Here is a 22656-nt window from a genome sequence, read left to right as displayed (position 1 = left end):
CTCTTTGCATATGTTTAGCCATTGTGAAACACATTATCGTGCAGTAATGTAATATTTTTTACCGTAACAAATTAAATAACGCTACATACAGCAATAGATTAACAAAAATAAGTGCATAGCAGTTAGCAACATGAACTTGGTGGTTATGGACAAGACAACAGCTGGAAAGAAATAGGAAGTTGTTGAAGTGAGAGAATGGAAAAAGAGTGCTGACAGTCATGGAAGGTTTTAGCAGACCTGGAGATTTTCTTTTAATACTCATCTCTCTCTCCTCACTCTCTTTTTACCCTCTCCCTTATCTCTTAGGCCATATCTTCTCTTTACACTCTTTCCCCTATCTCATATCTCTTTAGTCTTTTTTTACCACTCTCATAAAGCTCCACTTTTTCTTTTCCTCTCCAATCTCTCTCTCTGCCCTTGTTTACCCACTCAGTCTAAGCACTAATGGTGATCCTACAAACCTAGAGGAATAACATATCCTTTCCCTTTATAGGATATATAATATCCTTTCAGAAAATATTTTTAGCACATAGCCCAAAATCTGTTTGTCAATGCTGCAATAGGAGTGTACATATTGCAAATGACAATAACTTTGATACTTACAACTCGACCCCAAGCTTTGGACAGTTAGTGAATGTTGATTCAACAATCACTCACTTTCACTCGCCACCATAACATTTTTCACTCGCCAATGGCTAGTAAAAAGTGGAAATGTTGAGCCCTGTATATACATTATATATATATATATATATATATATATATATATATATATATATATATATATATATATATATATATATATATATATATATATATATATAGTACTGGTAAGGAAGGAGGGCACTCACAGGACTTCATACATACCTTTTCTTAGGCCTTCTTCAAGACAAATTTCATGATCTAAAAACATGAACAAAAAAATAAAATATACATTGCAAATATATGATATCCAAATATACACCGAATCGTGATCCTCCACCAAGACAAACCAAGGTGGCCCAAGTGAAATTTAAAACCGCTTCAATTGAAGCAAAAAATCATGACATTCACCAACCAGGTGAGACGTGAACAGAAGATAAAAGAATATTAAAACAGACAAAAGAAAAGAGAAAGATGAAATGAAGAACAACGAATGATCCAAAATATAGCAAAGAGAATGAGATAATAGCCAACAAAAAGAAAAAGACCCACATATGGAATAACCATAGTCCAATTGGAATATGAGCATCCAGTATAAGTGGTATACTATATGACACCAATTACTAAGCGCATATCAAAATGCACTGATCTAGGAACAAACCGTCATAGCGATAGTTCAACTAACAGGTAAAGTAATTCAGGTAAAGCACGCAACAAGCTCAAACTACTTAAACACACCATATAAATCCTAAATCTATGTTCATCTATTACATATAATCAGGACAATTGAAAATAACTACAGCGGGTGCCATCCACCGGTCATTTACTCTGTTATCACTCTTCTATCAGGCAAAATCGTCACAGCGGTGCACACCATATCAACCAGGATCTGTCATACAGTGACAGCAATAGTGTAAATGGCAACCACAAACCGCTGATTAACAGACCCACAAGGCAGCCTTATATATCTCACCGCAATATTTACAACTGCTCAGCTCGCAATCAAGTACACATACCAATCCGTGCAATATTTCACAAAGTGATTAGCCAACCCGCATGCTGCCGCTATACATCAATACTAAAAAGGCTCACCAATCAAAGACATGTAAATACAAGTATTATCATAGCCTTAGACCGCGGCGCAGCCCATATAGCAACCATCATCATATGCGTGTAAAGTAGAAGAAAAACCTCCTGGGCCATGGCCCTTCTTACCTGAGCTCGTGCGGAACACAGCGTCCGCGTTACACTCCTAGAACGACTGAGACATTAGTGAAAAAACAGCCGCCAAATACGCCCTTAAAAAAGGGCGAGCGCGCCCCCCGCAAAGGCCAATCAAAACACGCGCCGCTGACACACCTCAGCTGGTCGCGCAACAGAGGCAAATGCATAACAGACCATACTACGCGTGTGACAGGTGGATAACCCAATTCAGTTCATAGCCGCAAGTGCCGGCCCCATAGCCCAGATCGTAAAAAGAAACAAAGCCCAATATGGATATGTAACAGACCTCAGTACACCATTCATGGTGTAAGGTCATGTCCCAGCCGCCAAAGACAGAAGGGCCCGGTATTCGTTATATTAAGGGCAGTGATGCAACCCACGGCTGGGAATATATCCCAATTAAAGAAACCAAAATGTTGGTAAAGGCAAAATATTGAACATATAGCCGCCACACCAGTGGCAAATCCCATCAAACAGAGTATTACCGTGCAAAAACACACCATGGGACCCCTGGATCACGAAACAGGTCAGATGGCTATGACATTTAAGGTTAAACATACGGGGAGTAGCATGGGGTAAAAAAAACACACCAGCCTATCATACACATCCATATCCAAAAGTGGGGAAAAAAAAAAAAAAAAAAACATTGTACCTAGTGATCAGAATGATCTGTAGAACTAACCAATCATAGCATAACTATGTAGTATACCTATGCGCCTAGGGGTCATGAGCTAATTCAACCAGTCCGTGAGAGGTAGTAATAGAACACCCCAAGTGGGGGCCTAGGGATAGCAGGAAACCACGTAAATCTAATACCCACAGCAAGTGTGCCCAGAGTGAAAAAGACATCAAAGAGGAAAACAAGCAGTATCAAAAGAATAAAGCATAGTCAATACTGGCATTTAAGCCATTTGGAGCAAGAGTGTTTAATCTATGGATCCATCTTGCTTCACTCCTGAGGAGTTCAGAGTTTCTGTCACCCCCCCGTTTCAAGGGTGCCACCCTATCGATGAGCATAGCCCTGAGGGTGGATACAGCATGGCGTTGCTCCAGAAAATGTCTTGCCACAGGCTGGTCCGAGTGGCCATCTTTTAAGGCCGCTCTAATAGCGCTCTTATGATTGGCGAGTCTCTCTCGAAACGGGGTGATGGTTTTGCCTACATAGAACCGTCCACATGGACAGGACAGTAGATAAACCACGAAATCAGATGTGCACGTTAGTCTGTGCACGTTAGTCTGTGCCTTATTGCAAGGCTCTTATTGGTGGTGGGATGATGAAATCGTTCTCCTGTGATAAGGGAGCTGCAAGTCACGCAACTCCCGCACTTATAACATCCATTCTTAAGAGGTTTTAGCCACGTTTTCTCTTTCTTCCAAGGGTCAGTTCTCATCAAATGTGATTTGAGGCTTCTTCCACTTTTGTGTACCACCCTGGGAGGGAGTTTTTCTTTGAACGGTAGTGATTTATCTCCACTTATGAGCAGCCAGTTCTTATAGATCACCTTCCGCAATGCACCTGTGGCCGGAGTAAACCTGGTCACCAGGTTCAGGGTCAGTTCATCTTTGGTAGGGTCTCTACCCAATCCTCTGGCTACTAAACAACTTCGTTCCTGCTGTTTCACTTCTTCGAGGGTTTTTTGCACCATCAGCGGATTATAGCCTCTATTGAGGAATTTTGTTTTCATCTCCTCAAGCTGGTGTAACATTTCATGGTCGGAGTTGTTGCGTATAACACGCATCAATTGGGACTTGACGATTCCCTTCTTGAGTTGAGGAGGGTGGTAACTGGTGAATTGTAGTAGTGTGTTTCTATCTGTGGGCTTGGAATATAAGGTCATATTCAGTTTACATTCCCCAGCTCCCTCTGATTTAAAAATGCATAGGTCAAGAAAGTGTATCTTATCACGGCTGATCTCATGCTTGAACTTAACTGGGATCAGAAAGTCATTGAGTGATTCAATCCACCTCTCCAGATCTCCTATCTCCTATTGTTCCACCCCAGATGACCAGCAGGTCATCAATATACCTGCGGTATAGTAATACATTTGGATCATCTTGGCTGAACACGTATTCCTCTTCGAACCATGACATAAACAGGTTCGCATAAGATGGGGCCAAGCTGGACCCCATAGCCGTCCCTACGATCTGAAGATAGAAGTGCTCCTCAAATCGAAAATAGTTGTGTGTCAAGCACATCAACAACCAGTCCAGTAAGATTTCAACAGGGGGGCCCAGATATTGATCTGATTTCATCAGTGACTGTCTTACAGCCTCCACACCAAGATCATGTGGAATGATGGTGTAGAGGCTGTTGACGTCGAGTGTAACAAGATAGCATTCAGCCGGAAAGGATCTCTCCAGAAGTAGATTGATGAGTTGGATCGAATCTTGTAGGAAAGCCCTTGTGTTCTTTACAATCCCCTGAAGGTGAAAGTCAATACATTTCGCCAGATTCCCAGATTCTGTGAACCAGATGGGATCGATGAGGTACCTATTAACATATACTACAAATTATTAAATCTTAAAAGAAAAGAAGTTGACTACAGGCTACACGTCAGCTATCTGACTGATTACTATAAAAGGAAAAATGATCCCGCGGGGATTTAGGGTAAAAAATTCACCCACAATTGGCAGGAGTAACACCGAATTCTGTCGAAAATGGTGCCAGATCGCCAATAAGTGCTCCCTCAATTGGGTATTGCTCGTAATAGAGGAGGTGGCAAGACTCAAGGCCACTGTGGTAGATGAATTACTGTACAGAAGGATAAGGAACGAGTACTGAAAGAGGATGAGACCGAGGATTGGCTGGGTAAGCTGGCATCACAGGTGGATAAATACAGAAAAGATCTAATCAACTTTAAGAATAAGAAATTAGCCACTGTGGAGATGGACTATCGTGAAAGAAGAGTCTATCAATGGCTATCAGGCAGAAATGCCCCTTTTAGACAAAGAAGGAATGACCGCAGACCCCGCACTCTGGCTAACACTGTGGACACCAGCGGGGGAGACTCCAGTGAAGCCGAGTCTTCTACCAGTAACCTCAATGCTGTGAAATCAGATACAGGTTAAGACAAGATCAAAGAACAAACCACAATCATCGGCAAACCACCCGTCCCAGACACAGACCGTACATTAGAAGGGACGGGTGGTGGAAAAAAACAGCGAAAAAACTAATGGATATGGAAAACGTAGTGATTAACATAAGTAATAGACCCATGGATGAAGATGAGATCAAATTACTCAGCAAGGGTTTAAGCTATGTACCCACACCACGTGTGGATATTTTTGACAACTTGGTGGACATACACCGCCTGCAAAGAACATTGACGATTAAGAACCATTTCAAGAACTCCAGGCCATTGGATGGCGACAATAGATTTATGATAAAATCTGGGTTCGAACCCAAGAACACGCATCCTACTATTAAGACATTCACTAGTGTCTGCTCTCGGCAGATTTCCAATGAACTTGGTGATATGGGCACATGTAGAACAAATCTTGAAAAACAGGAATGGGCAGCCCTACAAAGATTGAAGAAAGATGATTCCGTAGTGATTAGACCAGCGGACAAGGGGGGTGCCATTGTTATCCTGGACTACCAGTATTATAGAGACGAATTACTGGGACAATTGAATGATAACACCACCTACAAAAGGCTGACCGCCAATCCTACCTTGACTTACAAAAGAAAGCTAGAAGACAGTCTAACTTTTGCCCTGAATGGGGGCTACATTGAACAGACGTGGGATTTTTTGGTACCAACTTTTCCCAGGTACCCAATTATTTATTTGATCCCAAAAATCCACAAGGATGCATGTAAACCACCTGGGCGACCTATTGTATCAGCGGTGGGATCATTGTTCCAGAATCTGGCGAAATGTATTGACTTTCACCTTCAGGGGATTGTAAAGAACACAAGGGCTTTCCTACAAGATTCGAACCAACACATCAATCTACTTCTGGAGAGATAATTTCCGGCTGAATGCTATCTTGTTACACTCGACGCCAACAGCCTCTACACCATCGTCCCACATGATCTTGGTGTGGAGGCTGTAAGACAGTCACTGATGAAATCAGATGAATATCTGGGCCCCCCTGTTGAAATCTTACTGGACTGGTTGTTGATGTGCTTGACACACAACTATTTTCGATTTGAGGAGCACTTCCATCTTCAGATCGTAGGGACGGCTATGGGGTCCAGCTTGGCCCCATCTTATGCGAACCTGTTTATGTCATGGTTCGAAGAGGAATACGTGTTCAGCCAAGATAATCCAAATGTATTACTATACCGCAGGTATATTGATGACCTGCTGGTCATCTGGGGTGGAACAATAGGAGATCTGGAGAGGTGGATTGAATCACTCAATGACTTTCTGATCCCAGTTAAGTTCAAGCATGAGATCAGCCGTGATAAGATACACTTTCTTGACCTATGCATTTTTAAATCAGAGGGAGCTGGGGAATGTAAACTGAATACGACCTTATATTCCAAGCCCACAGATAGAAACACACTACTACAATTCACCAGTTACCACCCTCCTCAACTCAAGAAGGGAATCGTCAAGTCCCAATTGATGCGTGTTATACGCAACAACTCCGACCATGAAATGATGTTACACCAGCTTGAGGAGATGAAAACAAAATTCCTCAATAGAGGCTATAATCAGCTGATGGTGCAAAAAACCCTTGAAGAAGTGAAACAGCAGGAACGAAGTTGTTTAGTAGCCAGAGGATTGGGTAGAGACCCTACCAAAGATGAACTGACCCTGAACCTGGTGACCAGGTTTACTCCGGCCACAGGTGCATTGCGGAAGGTGATCTATAAGAACTGGCCGCTCATAAGTGGAGATAAATCACTACCGTTCAAAGAAAAAACCCCTCCCAGGGTGGTACACAAAAGTGGAAGAAGCCTCAAATCACATTTGATGAGAACTGACCCTTGGAAGAAAGAGAAAACGTGGCTAAAACCTCTTAAGAATGGATGTTATAAGTGCGGGAGTTGCGTGACTTGCAGCTCCCTTATCACAGGAGAACGATTTCATCATCCCACCACCAATAAGAGCCTTGCAATAAGGCACAGACTAACGTGCACATCTGATTTCGTGGTTTATCTACTGTCCTGTCCATGTGGACGGTTCTATGTAGGCAAAACCATCACCCCGTTTCGAGAGAGACTCGCCAATCATAAGAGCGCTATTAGAGCGGCCTTAAAAGATGGCCACTCGGACCAGCCTGTGGCAAGACATTTTCTGGAGCAACGCCATGCTGTATCCACCCTCAGGGCTATGCTCATCGATAGGGTGGCACCCTTGAAACGGGGGGGTGACAGAAACTCTGAACTCCTCAGGAGTGAAGCAAGATGGATCCATAGATTAAACACTCTTGCTCCAAATGGCTTAAATGCCAGTATTGACTATGCTTTATTCTTTTGATACTGCTTGTTTTCCTCTTTGATGTCTTTTTCACTCTGGGCACACTTGCTGTGGGTATTAGATTTACGTGGTTTCCTGCTATCCCTAGGCCCCCACTTGGGGTGTTCTATTACTACCTCTCACGGACTGGTTGAATTAGCTCATGACCCCTAGGCGCATAGGTATACTACATAGTTATGCTATGATTGGTTAGTTCTACAGATCATTCTGATCACTAGGTACAATGTTTGTTTGCTTTTTGTTTTTTTTCCCCACTTTTGGATATGGATGTGTATGATGGGCTGGTGTTTTTCTTCCCCCATGCTACTCCCCGTATGTTTAACCTTAAATGTCATAGCCATCTGACCTCCTGTTTCGTGATCCAGGGGTCCCATGGTGTGTTTTTGCACGGTAATACTCTGTTTGATGGGATATGCCACTGGTGTGGCGGCTGTATGTTCAATATTTTGCCTTTACCAACATTTTGGTTTCTTTCATTGGGATATATTCCCAGCCGTGGGTTGCATCACTGCCCTTAATATAACGAATACCGGGCCCTTCTGTCTTTGGCGGCTGGGACATGACCTTACACCATGAATGGTGTACTGAGGTCTGTTACATATCCATATTGGGCTTTGTTTCTTTTTACGATCTGGGCTATGGGGCCGGCACTTGCGGCTATGAACTGAATTGGGTTATCCACCTGTCACACGCGTAGTATGGTCTGTTATGCATTTGCCTCTGTTGCGCGACCAGCTGAGGTGTGTCAGCGGCGCGTGTTTTGATTGGCCTTTGCGGGGGGCGCGCTCGCCCTTTTTTAAGGGCGTATTTGGCGGCTGTTTTTTCACTAATGTCTCAGTCGTTCTAGGAGTGTAACGCGGACGCTGTGTTCCGCACGAGCTCAGGTAAGAAGGGCCATGGCCCAGGAGGTTTTTCTTCTACTTTACACGCATATGATGATGGTTGCTATATGGGCTGCGCCGCGGTCTAAGGCTATGATAATACTTGTATTTACATGTCTTTGATTGGTGAGCCTTTTTAGTATTGATGTATAGCGGCAGCATGCGGGTTGGCTAATCACTTTGTGAAATATTGCACGGATTGGTATGTGTACTTGATTGCGAGCTGAGCAGTTGTAAATATTGCGGTGAGATATATAAGGCTGCCTTGTGGGTCTGTTAATCAGCGGTTTGTGGTTGCCATTTACACTATTGCTGTCACTGTATGACAGATCCTGGTTGATATGGTGTGCACCGCTGTGACGATTTTGCCTGATAGAAGAGTGATAACAGAGTAAATGACCGGTGGATGGCACCCGCTGTAGTTATTTTCAATTGTCCTGATTATATGTAATAGATGAACATAGATTTAGGATTTATATGGTGTGTTTAAGTAGTTTGAGCTTGTTGCGTGCTTTACCTGAATTACTTTACCTGTTAGTTGAACTATCGCTATGACGGTTTGTTCCTAGATCAGTGCATTTTGATATGCGCTTATTAATTGGTGTCATATAGTATACCACTTATACTGGATGCTCATATTCCAATTGGACTATGGTTATTCCATATGTGGGTCTTTTTCTTTTTGTTGGCTATTATCTCATTCTCTTTGCTATATTTTGGATCATTCGTTGTTCTTCATTTCATCTTTCTCTTTTCTTTTGTCTGTTTTAATATTCTTTTATCTTCTGTTCACGTCTCCCCTGGTTGGTGAATGTCATGATTTTTTGCTTCAATTGAAGCGGTTTTAAATTTCACTTGGGCCACCTTGGTTTGTCTTGGTGGAGGATCACGATTCGGTGTATATTTGGATATCATATATTTGCAATGTATTTTATTTTATTTTTTTTGTTCATGAAATTTGTCTTGAAGAAGGCCTAAGAAAAGGCCGAAACGTTGACAATGCACTTTTGTTAAGAACTATAATAAAAGATTACTCTATGTATGAAGTCCTGTGAGTGCCCTCCTTCCTTACCAGTACTCTATACATTCTAATTGAGGATTGCACCCAGGCATTGGAAACAGTTATGTGGATGGAGTGCTAGGCCACCGGCTAATTAATTAATATATATATACACACACACACTGACATTACCCAAGCTGCTGTGGGTAAAGCCTGATGTACTGTAATTCCCCCATCTACACTAATCCTTTTGTCTCCGTCTGGGGAGTTCAAAGAAGGAACCACACCGATCCTCTGGCATCCACCCCGAGTGAACCTTGAGGAATGAGGTTTAAAAGGGGGCGAAGCCCCCCTTGAACGCCCCCAGGCAGAGGCAAAAAAAAAAAAAAAAAAAAAAAAAAAAAAAAGAGATAGTGAAGATGAATTACTGTGCAATATATATAAATATAAATATATATATATATATATATATATATATATATATATATATATATATATATATATATAATTTTTTTTGATGCGGTGACTCCGCACTCTAAAAGGGATTTATGATCATACATCGGACTTTACCCATAGCCGCTTGGGTAATGTCCGTTTTATCTATTCAAGTAGGGATCAGGCAGTGGGATGGTAATCTCTACCCAAAAACTAACCTTACAAGCTACCTAATTAACCCCTTCACTGCCAGGAATAATAGAAGCGTGGTGTTCAGCTGCAATTAGCGGCATTCTAATTACCAAAAAGCAATGGTAAAGCCATGTATGTCTGCTATTTCTGAACAAAGGGGATCCCAAGAGGTATGCAACTAACTTCAGTGAGAAACCCAAAGTTTGTAAAAAATTTAATGATTTTTATTATATGATCGCACTTGCCGGTGAAATGGTGGCATGAAACATACCAAAATGGGCCTAGATCAATACCTTGAGTTGTCTACTTAAAAAAAAAAAAAAAAAAAAAAAAGTCACAGTCCACGTATCATCATTAATTACTGTTGGGAATATCACTCCTGGCAAGCAGGAGGCGGCAAAGAGCACCACAGCAAAGCTGTTAAATATCACTTCCCTTCCCACAACCCCCAGTCATTCGACCGAAGAATAAAGAAAATGTATGCTTACCTAATAAATTTATTTCTTTTACGATATGACGAGTCCACGGATTTCATCCTTACTTATGGGATTACGCTTCCTGGTCAGCAGGAAGTGGCAAAGAGCACCACAGCAGAGCTGTATATATAGCTCCTCTCTTCCCTCCTACTCCAGTCATTCGACCGAAGTTAGGAAGAGAAAGGAAAAGCCAAAGGTGCAGAGGTGGCTGAAGTTTAACAAAAATACCTGTCTTAAATGACAGGGTGGGCCGTGGACTCGTCATATAGTAAAAGAAATACATTTATCAGTTAAGCATAAGTTTCCTTTTTCTTTCACAAGATATGACGGATTTCATCCTTACTTGTGGGATACAATACCAAAGCTATAGGACACGGATGAAAGGGAGGGACAAGACAGGAACCTAAACAGAAGGCACCACTGCCTGAAGAACCTTTCTCCCAAAACCAGCTTCAGATGAAGCAAAAGTATCAAATTTGTAAAATTTGGAAAAAGTGTGAAGAGACGACCAAGTTGCAGCCTTGCAAATCTGTTCAACAGAAGCATCATTTTTAAATGCCCGTGAGGATGCCACAGCCCTAGTGGAAAGAGCCGTAATTCTTTCAGGAGGCTGCTGTCCAGCAGTCTCATATGCCAGACGGATGATACTCTTCAGCCAAAAAGAAAGAGGTAGCCGTAGCTTTCTGACCCCTATGCTTTACAGAAAAAACAATAAATAAAGAAGATGATTGACTAAATTCTTTAGTCGCCTGCAAGTAAAACTTCAGGGCATGGACCACGTCCAAGTTATGCAACAAACGCTCCTTCTTAGGAGGATTAGGACACAATGAAGGAACAACAATTTCCTGATTAATATTCTTATTAGAAACAACCTTAGGAAGAAAACCAGGTTTGGTACGTAAAACCACCTTATCAGAATGAAAAATAAGATAAGGAGAGTTGCATTGTAACGCTGAAAGCTCTGAAACTCTACGAGCACAAGAAATAGCAACCAAATATAAAACCTTCCAAGATAACAACTTAATATCTATGGAATGCATGGGTTCAAACGGAACCCCTTGAAGAACATTAAGAACTAAATTCAAACTCCAGGGTGGAGCAATTGGTCTAAACACAGGCTTGATTCTGGTCAGAGCCTGACAAAAAGACTGAACGTCTGGAACATCTGCCTAACGCTTGTGTAGTAAAATCGACAAAGCAGAAATTTGTCCCTTTAAGGAACTAGATGATAACCCCTTCTCCAATCCTTCTTGGAGAAAAGATAAAATCCTGGGAATCCTAACTCTACTCCAAGAGTAGCCCATGGATGCACACCAATAAAGATATTTACGCCATATTGTATAGTAGATCTTTCTAGTGACAGGCTTACGTGCCTGAACCAAAGTATCAATGACCGAATCAGAGAACCCCCGCTTAGATAAAATCAAGCGTTCAATCTCCAAGCAGTCAGCTGCAGATTAACTAGATTTGGATGTTGGAAGGGCCCCTGAATGAGGTCCTGCCTCAATGGAAGCTTCGACGGCGGCAGAGAGGACATGTCCACTAGATCGGCATACCAAGTCCTGCAAGGCCACGCAGGCGCGGTTAGAATTACCGAAGCCTTTTCCTGTTTGATCCGTGCAATCACTCGGAGAAGGAGAGCAAACGGTCCTGAGTGACCCTAGAACCTTCGTGAAGATCCTGGGTGTTGTGGCCAACCCGAAGGGAAGAGCCACAAACTGAAAATGTTTGACCAGGAAGGCAAACCTTAGGAACTGGTGATGATCCTTGTGGATAGGAATATGAAGAAATGCATCCTTCAAGTCCATGGTAGTCATATATTGACCCTCCTGGATCAATGCAGAATTGTTTGAATAGTCTCCATCTTGAAGGATGGGACTCTGAGAAACTTGTTTAGACTCTTTAGATCTAAAATAGGTCAAAATGTGCCCTTTTTTGGGGGGACCACGAAAAGATTTGAGTAAAATCCCTGCCCCTGTTCCAGTATAGGAACGGGACGAATTACTCCCATAGTAGAGACGTCTTACACAACGTAAGAACGCCTCTCTTTTTATCTGGTCTACAGACAATCGTGAAAGAAGAAACCTCCCCCTTGGGAGAGAATTTTTGAATTCCAGTTGATACCCTTGAGACACGATTTCCAGTGTCCAGGGGTCCAGAACATCTATTACCCAAGCCTGGGCAAAGAGAGAAAGTCTGCCCCCTACTAGATTCGGTCCCGGATCGGGGGCTGCCCCTTCATGCTGTCTTGGTAGCAGCAGCGGGCTTCTTGGGTTATTTACCCTTGTTCCAAGCCTGGTTGGGTCTCCAGACGGACTTGGTCTGAGCAAAATCCCCTTCCTGTTTAGCGGAAGAAGAGGGGACTCTTTTGAAGTTCTGAAATGAACGAAAATTATTTTGTTTACCCCTCAGTTTAGCTGTTCCATCCTGAGGTAGGAGATGACCCTTACCTCCCGTAATGTCAGAAATTATTTCCTTCAAGTCAGGCCCGAATAGGGTTTTTCCTTTGATAGGAATAGCCAAAATCTTTGACTTGGATGACACATCAGCAGACCAAGATTTTAACCATAATGCTCTAAGCGGTAAAATGGCAAATCCGGCATTCTTAGCCGCCAATTTGGCAATCTGAAAGGCAGCATCCGTAATAAAAGAATTAGCCAGCTTAAGAGCCTTAATTCTATCTAAAATTTCCTCTAAAAGGAGTCTCCGTCTTAAGAGACTCTTCTAAGGCGTCAAAACCAGAAGGCCGCCACAGTGGTAACTGGTACAATGCAGGCTGTCGGTTGTAAAAGGAAACCCTGATGAATAAATAACTTTTTTAAAAGACCCTCCAATTTCTTATCCATAGGGTCTTTAAAGGCACAACTGTCCTCAATAACAATAGTTGTACGCTTAGCCAGGGTAGATATAGCTCCCTCAACCTTAGGGACTGTTTGCCAAGAGTCCGGAACAGTGTCAGATATGGGATACATTTTCTTAAAATTAGGAGGTGAGAATGGGATACCCGGTCTTTCCCATTCCCACGTAATAATTTCCGAGATTCTCTTAGGAACCGGAAAAACATCAGGCACCTCTAAGTATTTGTCCATTTTACACAATTTCTCTGGTGGTACCACAATAGAGTCACAGTCATCCAGAGTCGCTAAAACCTCCCGAAGTAACAGGCGGAGGTGTTCAAGCTTAAATCTAAAGGACATGACGTCCGAGTCCGTCTGAGGTAACATACTTCCCGAATCTGAACGTTCCCAACAGCCAACAAAGCATCAGAGGTTGCAGTATTCAAATTGACTTCTGTCCTGCTGCGTTTGCCCTGTAACACTGGCAACTTAGATAAAACCTCTGTAAGGGTAGATGACATAACTGCAGCCATATCCTGCAGAGTAAATGAAGTAGACGCGGTTGAAGAACCCGGCGTTGCTTGGGTGGGCGTTAAAGGTTGAGACGCTTGGGGAGAAAGTAGCGGCATACCTGGATTCTCATCAAACTGAGAAGCATCCTTAGACACACTTTCTTTAAAGAAAATCTGCTCTTTACATTGTAAGGCCCTTTCAGTACATGAGGGACAAAAAGAGGGGGTTCCACAATGGCATCTGAACACATAGAACAAGTAGTTTCCTCAAGTTCAGACATGTTACAGACTAGCAATAGCAATAATAGTCGTTCTTTACTTGATATATTGAGCTCTAAAGTCAAATTACATAGCCAAAAAAATTAAACTAAAAAAAGTGTACTGCGCCTTTAAATAATAAAAGCGCAACAATTTTGCTGCAATCAGTCAACACAACTTTCGCAACAATAAAAAGTACCCTTATGTGCCCAAATTAACTTAACAATATTGCTCCGTTCTTGGAAAAGTTATATCAATTTTTGTCAACTTTAATCCAATTTTTAACACACTTCAGGCCCCTGCACCTCACCTCTGCTGCGGCACCTACCTGCCCCCGGACGCACTGATCCACCAGAAGAAGCGCTCCCAAGTCTCTCTGTACCCAACGAGTGCAAAACTGACTTAGGCCCCACCGGAGCCTCAGGACCCTGCTGCCGATCCGGAAGAATACTGCGCTGCTGAGTGTGCGAAAATAGGCCCCGCCCACCGTGGGCGTACCTCGAGTCTAGAGCTGCAACAACTAATCGTCATAATCAATAATAATCGATTATGAAAATAGTTGTCAACGAATCTCAAAATCGATTAGTTGGTTTGCAATTAGTTGGTCTGTGCACAACACCAGCTGCTTCACTCCAATGAACTCCTGCATATGGTATTGTGTTTTATGGTTAGGTCCTTAGCCTAAAGGACGTCTACAGATGTCTACCTTTCACTTTTTCAGGACATTATACGTTTACAACTACCCCTGGCTTATGTGCAACCCAGATATAATAGTCATCATTTGGCTTGTTTATATTAATTCTGGTGATTTGGAACTATGCTTTTCATGATATAGTGCCAAGCTTGTTGTTTACACCTTGCCCCTAGATTGATGGGAGTTATTTAAATTGATGTGCACTATTATCTGTTTGCACAATTATTAGCGTATTGCTTGCTATTGCTGATTATATGTACTGTATAAATAAATGTGTAAGGCTTTGTCCTGTTATTGATATACAGTCCTTGGCGCTTTTGATTTTGTTTTTTATATTTTTAATAAATTGTGATAATATGTACCAGATTCAACCTTTATAAGTATATATCCGTTATTTTTAGAGCGGACTAGATATTTCCCCTAACCTTATGGCTGGTTATTTACCATTGCATATAGATATTCAAGATATTTTTATGTTAGAATGAAGTCAAGGGTTAATTTATTGAGAGGCCCCTTGCCAAGGTAGAAAACACAGCATTGGTGAAGAGCTAACAAAGATAAATATCCCACTTTGGTGAAATTGGCAAAACCCTACTTACACACCTCAACAGCCTTTTCTCTGCTGCAGGAAATATAGCGGCAAACAGAGAACCAGACTTGGCCAGAAGCATGTGGACATGTTGAGATTATTGCATTTAAATGCAAAGTTTCTGAAAGAGTGAATAACAGAATGTTATTAACAGTGATAGTCTAACTCTTTCTAGTTCTACCTCTTTTCAAACAGTTTGTGGTTTTGTTTAATTAAAAAACTGTGCTCTGCTGCTTAAAAATTGAACAGTTGTTAATGTAAAGTTTTTGGTGGGTAGTTATCAACGTGTCTATTTTACCTGTCTTCGTCGGCCCAATACGCCCGCCTAAGCTCGCCTCACATCGCCGCTGCGGACCTGCAAAAATTTGCCTGAGTTATCAAAAAAGCTGTCAAAAAGACGCGCACCAAGTACGGGGCGATGAGCAGCGGACTGTGAGAGTTATCACTTATCCGATCTCGCTGCTCTTCGGCTTTTTTACAGCTTTCTTGCTAGCTTGTCACTAAGCACCCACACTAACTACACTGTTCTACCCCCTATACCGGGGCCCCCGGAGCCCCCCGCAACTAAATAAAGTTACTAACCCCTAAACCGCGCCGCAACTCTTATAAATGTATTAACCCCTAAACCGCCACTCCTAGACCCCGCCGCAACTCTTATAAATGTATTAACCCCTAAACCGCCGCTCCTGGACACCGCTGCCACCTACATTATACCTAGTAACCCCTATCCTGCCCCCCCTATACCGTCGCCCTCTATAATAAAGTTATTAACCCCTATCCTGCTGATCCCGCACATCGCCGCAACTAAATAGTTTAACCCCTAAACCGCCGCTCCCTGACCCCGCCGCAACCTATATTAAATTTATTAACCCCTATCCTGCCCCCCCTACACCGTCGCCACCTATAATAAATTTATAAACCCCTATCCTGCCCCCCACTACACCGCCGCCACTGTAATAAAATGATTAACCCCTAAACCTAAGTCTAACACTAACCCTAACACCCCCCTAACTTAATTAAATAAATCTAAATATTTCTATTATGAACTAAATTAATCCTATTTAAAACTAAATACTTACCTTTAAAATAAACCCTAATATAGCTACAATATAAATAATAATTATATTGTAGCTATCTTAGAATTTATTTTTATTTTACAGGCAAATTTCAATTTATTTTAACTAGGTACAATAGCTATTAAAGTTATTAACTATTTAATAGCTTACCTAGCTAAAATAGAGATATTAACCTGTAAAATAAAAACTAACCTAAGTTACAATTACACCTAACACTACACTATTCTTAAATAAATTATTCCTATTTAAAACTAAATACTTACCTGTAAAATAAACCCTTAGATAGCTACAATATAATTAATAATTATATTGTAGCTATTTTAGGATTTATATTTATTTTACAGGTAACTTTGTATTTATTTTAGCTAGTTAGAATAGTTATTAAATAGTTATTAACTATTTAATAACTACCTAGCTAAAAGAAATACAAAATTACCTGTAAAATAAATCCTAACCTAAGTTACAATTAAACCTAACACTACACTATTATTAAATTAAATAAATTACCTACAAATAACTACAATTAAATACAATTACATAAACTAACTAAAGTACAAAAAATAAAAAAAATAAGTTACAAACATTTTAAAAATATTACAACAATTTTAAGCTACTTACACCTAATCTAAGCCCCCTAATAAAATAACAAATCCGATTAGCCAATAGAATGCGAGCTCAATCTGATTGGCTGATTGGATCAGCCAATCGGATTGAACTTGAATCTGATTGGCTGATTCAATCAGCCAATCAGATTTTTCCTACCTTAATTCCGATTGGCTGATAGAATCCAATCAGCCAATCGGAATTGAAGGGACGCCATCTTGGATGACGTCCCTTAAAGGAGCCTTCATTCGTCAGTAGTCCGTCGGGAAAGAAGGATGTTCCGCGTCGGCGGGATGAAGAATGAAGACCCCGCTTGGAAGATGACATCGCCCGGATAGACGACTTCTTCAGCGCCTCTTGGAAGATGACATCGCCCGGATGGAAGACTTCTTCAGCGCCGCTTGGAGGATCACTTCATTGGATGGAAGATTTCTTCAGCGCCGCTTGGAGGATAACTTCTGCCGCTCCGGGTCTCCTCTTCGGTTCCATCGCTGCTCGGCTGAGTGAAGATGACTCAAGGTAGGATGATCTTCAGGGGATTAGTGTTAGGTTATTTTAAGGGGGGTTTGGGTTAGATTAAGGGTATGTGGGTGGTGGGTTTTAATGTTGGGGGGTTGTATTTTTCTTTTACAGGCAAAAGAGCTGAATTCTTTGGGGCATGCCCCACAAATGGCCCTTTTAAGGACTGGTAAGGTAAAAGAGCTTTGAACTTTAATTTAGAATAGGGTAGGGCATTTTTTTATTTTGGGGGGGTTTGTTATTTTATTAGGGGGCTTAGATTAGGTGTAAGTAGCTTAAAATTGTTGTAATATTTTTAAAATGTTTGTAACCTATTTTTTTTATTTTTTGTAACTTAGCTTTTTTTTTTGTTCTTTAGTTAGTTTATGTAATTGTATTTAATTGTAGTTATTTGTAGTTAATTTATTTAATGATAGTGTAGTGTTAGGTTTAATTGTAACTTAGGTTAGGAATTATTTTACAGGTGATTTTGTATTTCTTTTAGCTAGGTAGTTATTAAATAGTTAATAACTATTTAATAACTATTCTAACTAGCTAAAATAAATACAAAGTTACCTGCAAAATAAATATAATTCCTAAAATAGCTACAATGTAATTATTAATTACATTGTAGCTATCTTAGGGTTTATTTTACAGGTAAATTTCTCTTTATTTTAGCTAGGTAAGCTATTAAATAGTTAATAACTATGTAATAGCTATTGTACCTAGTTAAAATAAATTGAAAGATGCCTGTAAAATAAAAATAAATCCTAAGATAGCTACAATATAATTATTATTTATATTGTAGCTATATTAGGGTTTATTTGAAAGGTAAGTATTTAGTTTTAAATAGGATTAATTTAGTTCATAATAGAAATATTATTTAGATTTATTTAATTAATATTTAAGTTAGGGGGGTGTTAGGGTTAGTGTTAGACTTAGGTTTAGGGGTTAATAATTTTATTAGTGGCGGCGGTGTAGTGGGGGGCAGGATAGGGGTTAATAAATGTATTATAGGTGGCGACGGTGTAGGGGGGGCAGATTAGGGGTTAATAAATTTAATATAGGTTGCGGTGGGCTCCGGGAGCGGCGGTTTAGGGGGTAATAACTTTATTTAGTTGGGGCGGTGTAGGGGGGACAGATTAGTGGTGTTTAGACTCGGGGTACATGTTAGGGTGTTAGGTGCAGACATCTCCCATAGGAATCAATGGGATGTCTGGCAGCAGCGAACTTGTACTTTCGCTATGGTCAGACTCTCATTGATTCCTATGGGAACCGCCGCCTCCAGGGTGGCGGATTGAAAACCAGGTATGCTAGGCCGGAAAAGTGCTGAGCGTACCTGCTAGTTTATTGATAACTAGCAAAAGTAGTCAGATTGTGCCGCACTTGTGTGCGGAACATCTGGAGTGACGTAAGAATCGATCTGTGTCGGACTGAGTCCAGCGGATCGAAGTTTACGTCACAAAATTCTACTTTTGCCGGTCTCTAGCCTTTGATAACTAAGGCGAATCAGCCGCGCCACAAATACGCTGCGGAATTCCAGCGTATTTGAGGTTGACGGCTTGATAACTAGGCCCCTTAGTCTGAAGCTTATATTTGTAACACTCATTATGTGGATTTTATTTAAAAAACATAGAAAACTATTATTGATTCTCTTTTTATCCGATTAGTCAATTAATCTAAAAAATAATCGGCCGATTAATAGATTATGAAAATAATCGTTAGTTTCAGCCCTACTTGAGCCGTACTGAAACCCGCATGGGACGACAAAACAACATGTCGGTCTTCCAATTTTATACTAAAAAACGCCATGTGTCCCTCTTATACACGCACTTTGCAACAGTATTGAATATCGATCTCTGTCAAGCAAGCTATAAAGCCATAATAACGTCATGCAAACCGCATCTCCCAGCGTCAGCCCACACAGTATATTTAAAGTGAAAACACCAAACACACTATTAAAGAAGCAAAATAAAAGGGAATTCCAGGTACACCATTTCTCAAATAGTGCATACTGATTACCCCTCCCCAGTTAGGGAATAATGTCAGCCTGTTCTGATGTATCAAGTCTCCCCAGAAACAAATGACTGAACATACTTCAATGCTGCTTGTAGCATGACATAGTTCTCCACACTGAAGATGTTTCTTTACACTACCTTCAACTGCTCTGTGGGAACCAGCAGGATCTTAGATAACGTTAGCTAAGATCATCAACATCAGGGCAGAAAATAAGATGTCTCCACTCCTCTTGGGAAGTTATAGACTGACGATTTCTCCCTGAGAAAAATAGTACTCACTGGCACCATTTTAAAATAAAAAACTTCTTGATTGAAGAATCTAAACTAACACCTCACTTTACCTCTTCCTATCACCAACACAGGCAAAGAGAATGACTGGGGTGGGAGGGAAGGGAGGAGCTATATATACATCTCTGCTGTGGTGCTCTTTGCCACTTCCTGCTGACCAGGAGGCATAATCCCATAAGTAAGGATGAAATCTGTGGATTCGTCATATCTTGTAAAAGAAAAGAGAGAAAAGGAAGTAACCCAAGGTGCCTGAGGTTTATAAAAGAAAGACTGTCTGAATAAACAGGGCGGGCCGTGGACTCGTGTTAAGAAAGAAATAAATTTATCATAAGGTAAGCATAAATTTTGTTTTCTCTTTCTAATGAAACGATGAGTCCACGAATTATCATTAATTACTGTTGGGAATCAATACCCAAGCTAGAGTACACAGATGATATGGGAGGGACAAGACAGGTAACCTAAACAGAAGGCACCACAGCTTGAAGACCCCTTTCTTCCAAAAGAACCTCAGAGGTAAAAGAACCAAATTCATAGAAAAAATTTGCAAGGAAGGCCAAGTCGTCGCCTTACAAATCTGTTCTACATAAACCTATTTCTTGAAGGCCCAAGGTGAAAACACTACCCTAGTGGAGAGAACAGTAGTTCGATCAGGAGGCTGTTCTCCAGCAGGCTCCTGAGTCCTACGACTAAAACTTCTCAACTAGAAAGAGAAGTGGCGGAAACTTTCTAGCCATTATGATTATCCAGAAAACCACAAATAATCCAGAGAACTGACAAAAGACCTTTGTAGCCTGAAAATAATTCTAAGAGCCCGCACAACATCTAAGTTGTGCAACAGACGTTCCTTATGAGAAAAAAAATCTTAGGATAGGAAGGAATAACCAGTTCCTTATTAAGATCTCTGCCCAACACAACCTTAGGAAGAAAAACCCAAACTTGGAATGAAAAACTGCCTTATCTGCCAGAAATACGAGATAAGGAAAACCAAACCTCAAGCTGAGAGTACTGAAACCCTCCAAGCAGAATAAACTTAAACTTTCCAAGATAACAACTAAATATCTATGGAAAGCCTAGACTCAAATAGTGCCCGAAGAAAAGCTTTAAGAACAAAGTTAAGACTCCAAGGAACAAACTACCTCAGACACAGTCCTGAATCGAACCAGGACCTGATAAAAGGATTGGACATCCGGTACATCCGCCAGGCGCTTGAGTAGCCAAATAGAAAGAGACTAAGCCGACTCTTAATGATACAGACAGATAACCCCTACTCAAGACTCGCCTGGAGAAAAGATAAGAGCCATGGGGTCCTGCCACATCTTACAGAACCTTTCTAGTGATAGGCTTACGAATCTGAATCGGTCTCAATAAGCGATTCCAAAAACCCATGTTTAGCTAAACTTTATCACCTCCTTGCATTTAACGTAGGCAAAGAGAATGACTGGGGGTTGTGGTAAGGGAAGTGATATTTAACAGCTTTGCTCTGGTGCTCTTTGCCTCCTCCTGCTGGCCAGGAGTGATATTCCCAACAGTAATTAATGATAAGTGGACTCATCGTGTCATTAGAAAAAAAATAGCTTTGACAGGTAAATAAAAATAAAAACAACCACAAGGCTCTGTCTGTTTAAATGGAGTTGATAGATTAAAAAAAAAAAAAATCCGGTATTTTGGGAAAGTTGTTCTCTGAAAGTCCTTGAAGCAAAGAGGTTAAAAGGGACAGTCTACTTGAGGAGAAAAAAAAAAAAAAAAAAAAAAAAGATAATCCCTTTATTACTCATTCCCCAGTTTTGCATAACTAACAGTTACATTTATATACTTTTAACCTCCATGATTACCTGTGTATATGCCCTATGCAGACTGTCCCTTATCTCTGTGCTTTTTACAATCTTGCATTTAAGCCAAATAGTGCTGGTTCTTATATAACCATTATCATTCTCCATGGGGAAGAGCACGTTATCTATATAGCACACATCCAAAAGCACTGACTGGCTGTATTGAAAGATTGTAAAAAAACAGAGATAAGGGCGGGCTGCAGGGGCTTAGAAACAGGCAAACTGAGGTTATAAATTACATCAATGTTTATGCTAAGCATGGGAATGGGTAATAAAGAGACTCTCTTTAAACAATAAAAAGTTTCAAGTACACTGCCCCTTTAAAAGTATGACTTTCTGCAGTATTCTTATTATTGTAAAAAATGTTCTCAAAAATGTCCTCAGACATGATCACAGCTCACATTTTAAATTTAGATACATATGATTTCAGGGTTTTGGTCCCTGGAATTGAAATTTTATATGAGTAGCCCTACCCTGTTGCATAAGTAGTTTCCTTTCTTGCTGCCATTAGCTCTATCACAACAGTGATAATTTTTCTTAGATCGGTTATTGTTTTGCCTTCAGTTGTGTAGCAATTCACTTTCAAAAGTGTATCCAGAAGTACATCCTATAACTACTGAAAAACATAATTTATGCTTACCTGATAAATTCCTTTCTCCTGTAGTGTAGTCAGTCCACGGGTCATCATTACTTCTGGGATATTAACTCCTCCCCAACAGGAAGTGCAAGAGGATCACCCAAGCAGAGCTGCTATATAGCTCCTCCCCTCTACGTCACACCCAGTCATTCGACCGAGAACCAAAAGAGAAAGGAGAAACTATAGGGTGCAGTGGTGACTGAAGTATAATTTAAAATTTAGACCTGCCATAAAAAACAGGGCGGGCCGTGGACTGACTACACTACAGGAGAAAGGAATTTATCAGGTAAGCATAAATTATGTTTTCTCCTGTTAAGTGTAGTCAGTCCACGGGTCATCATTACTTCTGGGATACCAATACCAAAGCTAAAGTACACGGACGACGGGAGGGACAGGCAGGATCTTTATACGGAAGGGACCACTGCCTGAAGAACCTTTCTCCCAAAAACAGCCTCCGAGGAAGCAAAAGTGTCAAATTTGTAAAATTTGGAAAAAGTATGAAGAGAAGACCAAGTTGCAGCCTTGCAAATCTGTTCAA

At 40.9% G+C, this 22656-nt stretch overlaps 1 protein-coding gene across 3 annotated transcripts in view; it reads right to left on the bottom strand.

The window, feature by feature from the left end:
* The window catches only part of ZFC3H1 (zinc finger C3H1-type containing), a 635174-nt gene that overhangs the window by 589044 nt on the left and 23474 nt on the right, over positions 1 to 22656 (bottom strand). The window lies entirely within an intron of this gene.

Source organism: Bombina bombina, chromosome 6, assembly GCF_027579735.1.
Source record: "Bombina bombina isolate aBomBom1 chromosome 6, aBomBom1.pri, whole genome shotgun sequence".
Taxonomy (NCBI): domain Eukaryota; kingdom Metazoa; phylum Chordata; class Amphibia; order Anura; family Bombinatoridae; genus Bombina; species Bombina bombina.
Note: the sequence above shows the minus strand (reverse complement) of the source record. Positions and strands in the feature narration are given on the sequence as shown.